Here is an 11,799-nt window from a genome sequence, read left to right as displayed (position 1 = left end):
AGCTTCCCTGAGTTGGTAACCTTAAAAGGCTCTGTGTTCAGCTTGGATGGTGCGGAGTTTCAGGGTGGAGCCTACAGCCTTGTCTTTCGTCAGCCCCGCCCTATGAGGCTCCTGAGTCTCAGGGTTCCTCAGTGTCCTTCGGTACTCACTGCAAGCACCTCTGAGAGAAAGATGCCCTCGAGTTTCACCCACTACCAAACAGTCTAGGCTCTCCCCCAATGAGCTCGGAACTGGAGTTTAGTTCAGTTGGAAGTGGGGTTCAGAGCAGTCTGGAGCTTTTGTTTCCTTCCCGCTAGAGCAATCCCGTGGCACAGTCAGCACTCCATTCTCTGCACATAATGTGCGCACCTCGGGGACTTCCTTTCGCCACTCCCCTGAGTTTCCGCTTTACAGCCCAGGCTCCCTCAGTATGAGCCTGGATCTCCAGGGTTAGGTCTAGAACTAGGGTTCAGTGCAGTTGGAACTGGGGCTCAGCACAGTCCAGAGCTTTTGTCTCCTTCCCGCTAGGGCAATCTAGCAGCAGAGTCAACAGTTCGTCCTCTGCGCACAATGTGCACGCCTCCAGAACTGCCTTTCGAAGCTTCCTTGAGGTTCCGCCTTATGGCCGGCCAAGACTCCCTCCTTATGTGTCTGGGTCTCCAGGGTCTCGCCCAGAACTGGGGTTCAGTGCTGTCGGTACTGGGGTTCAGCACAGTCCGGAGCTTTTATCTCCTTCCCGCTAGGGAACGCCAGCCAGGCACTCAGCCTCCCCCTCCTCTCCGGCTCCATCCTCTCTGTGCATGCACCGTGTCTCCGTACCTTAGGCTTTTACAGCTCCTCTGATTTTCCTTCTGGTTTTCTGTTTCCTTCTAGTTGTAGAATTTTCAGTCAGTTGACTTTCCTGTAGTTCTGAGTAATGTCCATTTTGAATTTTAGTTGTATTTTATTGAAATTGTTGTGTGAGGCTGCAGTTAGGTGTTTACCTATGCCGCCATCTTGGTTTCTCGAACTGTGTGTGTAAATATCTTTTGTCTTCACTAAAATCCTATAAAGTAGTTATTATAATTATTCCTATTTAACAGAGAAGGTAAATGAGGTACTAAGATACCCCACAACTTGTCTATTGTCACAAAACTAATGAGTGGGAAGCAAGGATTTAAAATCATGGGCTGGCCGAAACCGGTTTGGCTCAGTGGTAGAGCGTTGGTCTGCGGACTGAAAGGTCCCAGGTTCAATTCCGGTCAGGGGCATGTACGTTGGTTTCGGGCACATCCCCTGTAGGGTGTGTGCAAAAGGCAGCTGGTCGGTGTTTCTCTCTCCTAGACATTTCTAGCTCTCTATCTCTCTCCCTTCCTCTCTGTAAAAAAATCAATAAAAATATTAAAAATAAAATAAAATCACGGGCTGAGTGAGAGCTTAGATTCTTTATATGTGATGGGACAAAAGTAGGTTTACAGTTGTGAATACCTGAAACACAGTTTATTCCTGCATTATTGATTGGTTATTATTTCCCACACAAGCAACTATAAACCTACTTTTGTCTACCCCTGTATGTATTATTTATTTATTCATTTACTTGCTTATTAATTAATTAAATTTATCAGGGGTAACACTTTAATAATAGTATATTACATTCATTGTTATTCTGCAGTTCACGACATACATTACAGAGCCCTAATAGACAAGGATGTCCCTCTTCTTGGAAACTGGCAATCCCATAATTGTAAGGCATCAGAGAGCACTTAGGTTTTCTCTACAGAGAGGTGAGGCTGGAAAATACAGTGTGTTGCGTTCAAATAGCAGCAGGAAAGCTGGGGAGCCTTTAGAGCTGTGCAAAGTGCTACCTCCCATTTCCAAGCATCTTAGTCTATTGGCACCCGTTACCAATGTTTACTAACCTTTACCATAGAAGTTTAGAATTTTATGTAAGTGTTGAAAAGATTGCAATAAATAATACTTGTATTTCTACTGTGTTCTAGGCATTTTATTTATTTAAAAAATAATTTGTTTTTCATGGGCATTTTAGACTTGTTATTTCAGTGTAGCATCACAACAATTCAATGACCAAGAAGGTATATAGGGAGAAAATGGTGATGGAAGAAAAATAAAATAAAGGGGGAAAAAGAAGAGAGAATCACATGAACTACTAAACATGGTACCAGGAATAGTGAAGCAATTACTTGTTAGAAGTAAACTGGGATGTGGAAAAGGGTGACAAGAAAATCTTTATGAGGCCAGGTCTTATGATGTAGCTGCAAGGTAGGCTGGTCTTGCCTCTTCAGCTTCTACAGTGGGAGGTGGATCCTGTCCCCCACCAAGTTTCCTAAGAAGGGAATCTGAAGCCACAGAAGGGTATTTGGATGTTTGGCAGTCAAAACAAAACACAACAAACAAACCAAACCACCAACAAACAATGGCCCCCACACATGCATGGAAGCTACATTTTACATCATGAAAGCAGGGTAGCCAGAAACACTTTTTAATGTTTATTTTTCAGATATAAATACAGAGTGTCCCAAGAATCAAAGCACTTGCAGCCACAACTAAGAAGGTCAAGCAATTGCCTAGTATTTCATGGCTCGGATTTCTCAAATTGTAGCCTATTACAGACTGAAACAGAGCACCATTTGACCTTTTCATGTGGCAAGAAGTTGTATTATTGGAATTCCCTCTTTTTATGATTTTTTTCTCGCCCTTTCACCCTTTCCTAATTATTTGAATTCAGGCCCAAGAGGAAAGAAATGAAGATAAAAGCTATGGTCTGAAATTTCAGGTTAGGGGTGAACCAACTCTCTTTTGAACTTAGAAAAGTTATTTCTTGCTTATATGAGTAGAACATTGGCTTGGGAATTGGGAAGCTCAAATCCTAATCTTGGAAAAGTCCCTGCCTCACTCTGGACCTGAGATTCCTCACTGATGGGCCCCTGGATTGGAGTCAGGCTGACCCAGAGGGAGGTGGTGGCCCTAACAGATTGTGCCTATAGCACTACCACCCACCCCCAATAGCAGAACTATTATATCAGCACTAGAGGCCCGATGCATGAAACTTGTGCAAGAGTAGGCCTTCCTTCCCCTGGCTGCTGGCATCAGCTTCCCTCTGCCACCCAGAACCTTGGCTTCCCTCGTAGCCTGGGCTTTGTCTAGAAGGTCATCGGGTCTAATTAGCATATTATGCCTTTATTATTATAGATGAAATCATTCCAAGTGAGATTGGTCCTTGGGCTGATTGGTATGTCCTATTATAAAATGTTTAAGAAATTGGTCGTGTGCCCTATCACCTAGGCCCCTCAGTGTATGTGAAGGGAGAGGACTTGGCACCATGAGCAGTTAAATGTCCAGGTTATGATTTCAGACTAATCTCAGTTTGGAGATCAGCTCTATCACTCATGAGTGGAGGGACCCTAGGAAAGTTCCAAACCCTCCACATCCTGGTTTTCTTGCACACTCTGATCTGCCCATCGTACAGGTACCTTTTAGACTCGTTGTAAGAGTTACATACATGACTGGGGTAACGCAGTGGCACGGTGCCTGAAGGAGACTCCACCCGAGGGGCCTTTGCAAGACCAATGGCTGCAGGAAGTGCCTGATGGAGCTGAGCAGTGGACAAGAGGTCAAGTGTGAAGCACCATCCCCCAGTGGATAGAGGAATTTGGACTCGTTTCCAGGCAGATGGACAGAAAATATTCTCTGAATCTATGTCTTCTCCCTCTTTTGCCTATGGATTCCCCACAGTCAGCCAAGGGAAGGGCTCAACGTGTCTTTCTCACACAGAACTGAGTGTGGGAGCGAGGCCAGACTTCAGACTTGTATCTAGCAGTTTCCCACTCAGACTCCTACATCTGTTGTTTTTCATTTTCCACCCCAATTTGGAACACATCAGGGCTGATTCATTCCCTTACTTATGATGCGTGACTAAGAGTGGTGTGTGCGTAAAATATTTTTTTAAAAAAATATATATTTTATTGATTTTGTACAAAGATGAAGAGAGAGAGAGAGAGAGAGAGAGAGAGAGAGAGAGAGAGAGCGAGCTAGAAACATCGATGAGAGAGAATCATCCATCAGCTGCCTCTTGCACACCCCCTACTGGGGATATGCCTGCAACCAAGGTATATGCCCTTGACCGGAATCGAACCTGGGACCTTTCAGTCCCCAAGCCGATGCTCTATCCATTGAGCCAAACCGGTTTCAGCCGGAAAATATTTTTTAAACACATTGTCAAGTAGCTCCTACATGTCTACGAAGATCACACCAACACTGCAGGGGAAAGGAAAGAAGAGAAGCAGGGCCTTATTCTGCAGGGGGAAGGAAAGTCTAAGTGGGTGCACAAGAAATCCAAGTTACCTAAATGTGATGTGGCCTTTCGCAAAGAAAAGCAACAAGAGCATACTGTTCTAAAACAGAGAAAATATCTCTTTAAAATCTAGCTTCCCCCAAAAGGTCAGAGAAGTTTAAGGTTTACTCAAGTGTAAATGTCAATGGGAATAAGTGATACCTGTGAGAAAGTGGGGAGAACACTGACCTTTTATCCAAGAGGAGGCTAGAAATGATGTCTAAGAAGGGCGAGGGGAGGAAAAACATCGTAAGGATTTTGAGCAAGGAAAAGAAGCCAGAATAAAGGAAAATCTAATGAACCGAAATTGTTGGTGTCATGCGCATGATGCTTCCAGTTGCAAAGCTCTACACAATCTGGTTAAATATTTAAAAGGGTGATCAATTACATTATTCACTGGTCAACCTGCAGGAGAGGTTTGACTTTGAATGTGATCCCAGACTTTCTCTTTTAACCTCAGAACCGGGCTTCGTGCTCACGCATATTTTCCCCTCGTAGGGCCAGAAATTTCCACATGCACACAAAAGAATCTGCTCACTGGATAACAAACAAACCCCAGAATTGGTCTCTGCCATGCTCCTTGAAGATGGAAACGAGTTCTTATTCTTGTCTGTGTCCTTCCAGAGCCTATCATGTTGCCTCATTTACAGGAGGCATTCTGTCAATGTCTGTTGAAGGGAGAAATGAATTGCTTTCTCCTGTCACAGTGGGATTTGGAAGCCATACCCTTGTGATGGCTCACCCAGTCTTCTTCTTTTTTAAAAGTTATTTTTATTATTGAGAGTATTACAGATGTCCCCCATTTTCCCCCCTTTGCTCCCTCCACCCAGCTCCCGCCCCACCCCAGGCCTTCCCCACCCTATTGTCTGTGTCCATGGGTTATGCATATATGCATATAAGTTCTTTGGTTCATCTCTTCCTGCCCTCCTTCCCCACCACTTCCCTCTGAGATTTATTAGTCTGTTGCATGCTTCCATGTCTATAGTCTTATTTTTTAAAATCAGTTTGTTTTGGTCATTAGACGCATGTGCTGTAAGTGAGATCATGTGCTGTATGACTTTCTCTGACTTGTTGACTTCTCTTGGCATAACACTCTCCAGGTCCATCCATGCTGTCTCAAGGAGTAAGAGATCCTTCTTCTTTACAGCTTCACCCAGTCCTCTTGTTTCTTCCCACCTTTTTGTCTCACACACAGGAGCTGTGTGTCCTAATGCAGGACGCGAGAACGTCCCCAGTCCCTTGACCAATCTCCCCATGCTGAAAAAGCCGACCCATGACAAGAAAGCAGTGGTTCATGGCTCCTCTGCCAAGCAATACAAACTCTTATTTCCTATGAGTTTCCCTGAACGTCAAACACAGAGACTGCAAATTCAGACTCTGCTCTCTCAAGCTGTGGTTTCACACTGTGTGTCTTTACCCTCCTCTCACCCTGATTAAGCAGTAAAAACTTGAAGGGCAAAATCTATACTATGCACTTCTCTGTATCCCACACAGTATCGAGCACAAAACTCTACAAAATCCTGTGAAGGAAAGGAAAAGATTAACTTCAACTGCTCCAGTGCTGCAGCCCAAACAAACCATGTCAGAGTGACATTTTCCCGCTGAATGCTGGGAATTTTTAGGGTACATATAATTCAAAGGCTTGGCACAAATTGTTTCTGGGATAAGCCAATTGTACTCAAGATGGGTGAAACTTGTTCTTACTAGTCTCCTTCTGATTCTTCAATCTGAAAGGATGCTGGACTTGGAAAATATAAAATTGAGGTTCTTGCCCAAGTTTTGCCATTTATTAACATTTTAAAATGGGGATAATAATGTCTCAGATGCTGAGTTGTAAAACTTGAATGAGTTGACAAAAGCACCTCAGAAATTATAAAGTACGATACGGAGGCCTATAATACTTTACATCTTGAAATTTGTCTAAGAAATCCTCCCATTAGACATTGAGTTGATCTGTCTTAAAATCCTTGGAGGTATTTTCATAGGAGACCTTTGAAAACGATGTCCTGAGTTAGGGTCTGCAGGGGCCCTGTTATGAAATATCGATAGTTGGTTTGATATTTCACCAACAGGCCCTGGTTTGTGCTCAAAGCTAAATTATCTCATGATAACTACCATGGGGACAAATAATACAAGGAGTGGGTTTATCAGAGGGGGAGTGTTTTTAAAGTCACTTCACCACACCAGTTACTGTGAGAGAGTATCTTCATCATGTTACCTCCATTAAAACAAACCATGAGAGCCCTGGCTGGCGAGGCTTAGTGTTTAGAGTGTCAGGCTGCATACCTGGGTCATGGGTTTGATTCCTGGTCAAGGGCATGTATCTGGGCTTCAGGTTCGATCCCCGGCCGTGTGGGAGGCAACTAATTGATGTTTCATCTCTCTCTCTCTCTCCCCTGTCCCTTCCACTCTCTAAAAAATATCCTCGGGCGAGGATTAATAATAATTAAAAAAAAAAACAACATTAGGGAGGAGAAGTATCACTGATGTCAGTTTCATGATTTGCACCCCCACCTTCATGGGCAAACTTCATTTCTAATACTGTCGTAACGATTATTTTACTTGCCTCAGTGGAAGAAAGGTTATTGAGTATTCTCCAGCTCTCTGGGGGAATCGCTATAAAGTGAAGTACTTTCCACGTTAGGTAAACCATAAATCTTACTGACCTTCTTGCAGTTAGAAAAGGTGCATCCCATTTAAAGACACATCGCTCCAGTTTTCTTGGGACTGATATTTGAGGAAAGTCACCTATCAGTTATTAAGTAACTTCTAGACACTCGCCTCCATCATGGGACAGAGAGAAGTCATGTGGCCCCTTCTGGTGAGTGGTGACAGATAGGTTTTTAAGGAGATACAAAATCTTACGTGATCATTCTTATGTGCACTACTAGATGAATTGGACTTATCAGACAGTTTAGAAAACATGATTCAGGCACCAGTATGTTTGTTCACTTTCTGAATGTGAGTGTGAGGGGCAGATGCTTCGGAATTAACCTCTGCCTCTAATGTTAACGAACATTGGAGAAAGAACGTAACTTCAGTTGGAGAAAGAATGTAACTGTGAACCCAACTGTGAGCTCATGGAGGGCAGAGATCTGTAGCTTACCCTTCTGTCTCCTTAGCACCTAACATTTCCTTATCCATTTAACAATGATTTTATCCAAACCAACATTTACTGAGCACTTACTATGTGCCAGGTGCTGTCCTAGGTTCGAAATGAGGATGTGGCAGCGAACAAAACAGACAATCTCTGCTTGCTTGAAGTTAATATTCTCAAGGGAAGATAAGATTAAAACAATGAGAATATAATACATCAGGTATGAAGAAAAATAAAAGAAAATAGGGAGAGAGTCAGGGGAGGGAGGTTGCCCGTGTGCTATCTTCTGTAGGTGGCTTCTCTGTTTTGGTGACGTTTGAGCGGAGTCAGAAAGAAGTGCCGGAAGCAGCCGCTTGGTTCTCTGGAAGAGAGTTCCAGGCTGAGAGAGCAGCTGGTGCAAAGGCCCTGAGGTAGGAATCTGCTGGGAGAGTTTAAATGACAGAGTGAGGCAGGGCGGGGCCGTGGGGCAGGAGTTAGAGGTCATGTGAGAAGGGGACAGGCCACTGAGGGTGGAGGAGGTCCAGGTTGGGACTGTGGGCTCTGTTCTGAGAGTGATGGCAGTGCTGGGAGGTGAGGAGTTGGCCAGGGGAGTGATGGGGACTGACCTAAGTTTCAGATGTGTCTCTGGCTGCTGTGTGCAGGGTAAGAATGAAAACTGGGAAGCTGCTAGGAGGTGTTTGCAATAGTTCTGGTGAGAAGTGACCGTGGCTGGCTGGTGGAGCTGGTGACCCCTCTCAGCAGAGAGCCTGACATACAAAAGGTGCTCATCACATGTGAATAGTTTTCATTTGCCAGAACTTTTAGCTGTAGTATTCCTTTAGGCCCAGGAAAATGGAATGAGAGACTCCCCATGCCAAAATAAGAATGATACCTTAAAAGGATTTCTTGAAAATTAAAAATTATACTCTATATTCTGCTAATAGATCTATCTCATCTGCTATTTGAAAGAGACCTTTTCTGCCCTCTTCTCTAGTTTTTAATTTTTTTTTTAACAAAAAAGGTTTAAAATTATGGCATTGCACTCCCTCCGTCCTGCACAAGGCTTCGCAGCAAACCCTCGTTCCTGTCCACCTGCTCCCTGTCCGCCTGCAGAGGCCGCCCCTTTCCCACGTCCATGTCCAGTGGCGCAGGAGCCCAGAGGGTTTTTCCAGAGCCCCACTTCCGCTCCTCCCGCCTCTCTGATGGCGACCATCAGTCATGTCAGCCCAGCTCTGGAGACAGTCGGGGAAGTTAAACACTGACTCGCTTTCTCCTTCGTGGTGTGGTTGTCTGGCTACAGCAAAGGCAAACCGTTTGGACAGTAACAGAGGTCTTTAATGGGGTGGCTGACAACGAAGAAGTGCGGGCAATGCCGTGGGAATTTGAGGGTGGTAGCTGCACCGATCACAGTGATGATGAAGTTACATCACACACACTTCTAACTCGGGGCAGTGGTTCTGCCGGCTTCTGGGCTTGGGGTGGAGCAGGTGACTGAGACTCAGCAGCTACCTGACCTGCTTACATATCACTAGGAGATAGTAAAGATGATGGCTGAGATGTTCTGAGAGCGGATTATGTGCCAGGCACTGTTCCAGGTGCTGTCTTGTGTATCAACCCATCGCATCTTCACATAACCTTGTGTGGCATCCTCATCTTACAAAGGAGGAAACGGAGGCACAGAGAGGTACAGTAACTTCTGCCAGGTCACACAGCTCACAAATGGCAACGAGCTAGGTACTCTGTCGGTGGAACCCATGCTGGGAACCACTTCAGCACGCAGGCAACTGCTTAGAATCAGCATTTCCCAAAGTGTGGAACGCGTAACCCCTGGGGTACGGGAAGAGTTTGGTGGGGGTACGCGTTGCATTGGAGTTTGGTGGGGATATGCACTGCACTGTGCTTAGCTGTGCCTAATTCTATGTTCTCATGAGTATGAGGGGTACTCAGGGTTACGAAAATTATAGAAGGGGTACACATATGTCAAAAGTTTGGGAAACACTGGTAGATGATATCATCTTAAATTGTAGAGAACATCTCACTTGCCCAAGAACTCGCACTGTGGGTCTTACTGTATCCTCATGATGGGCTAAGTGGCTGCCTGGGGCGATGCCTCAGTAGGTGAGGAATCATGTAGTCTTGAACATGCCAGGGAGGCGACAGGGGAACAGTGAATGTCAGGGCAAGAAGTTTGACAGCGAAAGTTAAACACAGATCATTGAGAGATCAGAAAGAAAAGACCTGGAAGCTGATACTGTGTTTAATGGTTATCTCTTGGTAGGATTCTGTCTGGATTTAAAAAAACAGAGAGAAGGAAAGCTGCTGGAGCCCATGCCGCTGCTACTGCGACCATGGCTCTGGCCTCAGTGGCCTCGCCGCTTCCTCTCGCAACAGAATGGAGTTTGGCCTGGTTCCCATACCGCTTCCATCTGTATGTAGATACAAGCACAAAGGCTATTTGTCAGGGCTTCCCGGGAAAGCAGGGCCCTGTTTAGAGCCAGCAGGAGCTGGAACAGGCACCAAACTTGTTGGAGGAACCACACCAGGGAAAGGAGGCAAGACACACCAGGGCCTGCTGGTCCTGAATCCTGTCAAGGAGGGTGGAACGGATCCCCCAGCAGGACAAGGTGTGGGTCAAGCACAGAATCCTGTACCAGGGAAAGACCAGGCCGATCTGGCCCAACTACCCCAGCATCATCAGTCTGGGAGAATGTGAAATCGGCATCAGGCCTGGCCATATCTCAGGAAAGGGAGAATCGGTATCATGTCCAGGTCTGGCACCATGACCTATGAAGCGGTTCACCAAGCACTGCACGTGGGACTGGGGCAGTCTTTGTGCATCGGCATGGGGGGAGGGGTCCCAGGACAGATTTTATTGGCTGTCTGGATGTGTGTCTGAATGACCCAGCCGCAGGAGGCATCATCCTGGTTGGTGAAATCAGTGGGAATACCCAAGAAAATGTGGCTGAATTTTTGAAGCAACATAATTCAGGTCCCAAGGCCAAGCCTGTGGAGTCCTCATTGCTGGCTTGATGGCTCCTCCTGTCAGGAGAATGGGCCTGCCCAGTGCCAGTTCGATGATCGAGGGAGGAAAAGGTAGGCCAGAGGAGAACACCTCTGCCCTTCAGAGTGCAGCTGGGAAAACCATCTACGAGGAGTTTGAAAAGAGGAAGATGGTGGGAAAGGAAAAGCAACAAGTGCCCAAAGCCCGCGGAATGAATCATTGTAAAAAGTAAACCAGCAGCACTTGGCTTCTCTTGTCCTTTGTCTGTGGGCCTGCACCTGCCCCCGGGCTGTCAGGGCAGTGGGGAGCCAACACAGAGACAAGGCTTAGGAAGTTCTGGATTGAGACATTTTCACCTCATTGTGCAACAGGGACAGCCAATGAATCTACCCTTTGATTTGAGACACACACACACACACACACACACACACAAAACACTGATGTAATAAAATAAAATATACAACAACAACAACAACAACAAAACAACCCCCCCCCCACCATGAACAATAAAAATACACACACCAAAATCAGCAAAGCAAAGCTTTTGAATGTCAGCCTTCTGTTAAGTCTCATAACCATGTTCTTCTCGCCATTAATTCTCATTAAAGGTTGGTTGAACCTAAAGAAAATGCCAGTTTTGCTAATTACTAACGATATTTAAAGAATAATCTCCATCTTACAATGTTAGATGAAGCATATAAATAGCAGCCAAGATTGATTCATGACCAAAGCAAACTGGAGGCAATCAATCACTGAACTCATTTAATCCGGAGCATTTAATAGAGAAATGTGGTCTAAAATGTGACAGGTGAGATGGTTTTAGGTAATAGCCAAAGTGAATATTTAATTTTAATAGTTGTATTTTTTATTTTATTAGAAAAATATTGGTTTTTCTATTTATGGGGAAAATATACTTAAATTTATGTTTAAAAGCCAAGTTGAGCCCTAACTCATTTGGCTCAGTGGATAGAGCGAGCATTGGCCTGTGAACTGAAGAGTCCCGGGTTTGATTCAGGGCAAGGGCATGTACTTTGGTTGCAGGCTCCCAGCCCTGGTTGGGGGCATGAGGGAACCAACCAATCCATGTGTCTCTCTTACATCAGTGTTTCTCTCTATCTCTCCCTCTCCCTTCCACTCTCTCTAATAAAAAGTCAATGGAAAAAATATCCTCAGTGATTAAAAATAAGTAAATAAAGAAATAAAAGTTGAGGTGATTTAAAGAAAATAACAATAACATAGGTAGTAGAAGAACATGGGAGAAAAACAAAGATGGGCCACAAATGACTAACATATGCAGCACAGACCAACCAGTTATATGATCACTCAGAAGTGAGATATTTTACTTCTTGGCCTACTCTCAACTTTCATCCGGGGTTTACGATTTATCATGCACCAGGCCAAACATTTTACTTG

General features: G+C 44.9%; 1 pseudogene; it reads left to right on the top strand.

The window, feature by feature from the left end:
- The first annotated feature begins 9,713 nt into the window (after positions 1–9,713).
- On the top strand, positions 9,714–10,647 carry LOC118711242 (annotated as a pseudogene).
- The last annotated feature ends 1,152 nt before the right edge of the window (positions 10,648–11,799 follow it).

Source organism: Pipistrellus kuhlii, unplaced genomic scaffold (assembly GCF_014108245.1).
Source record: "Pipistrellus kuhlii isolate mPipKuh1 unplaced genomic scaffold, mPipKuh1.p scaffold_m20_p_8, whole genome shotgun sequence".
NCBI lineage: Eukaryota > Metazoa > Chordata > Mammalia > Chiroptera > Vespertilionidae > Pipistrellus > Pipistrellus kuhlii.
Note: the sequence above shows the minus strand (reverse complement) of the source record. Positions and strands in the feature narration are given on the sequence as shown.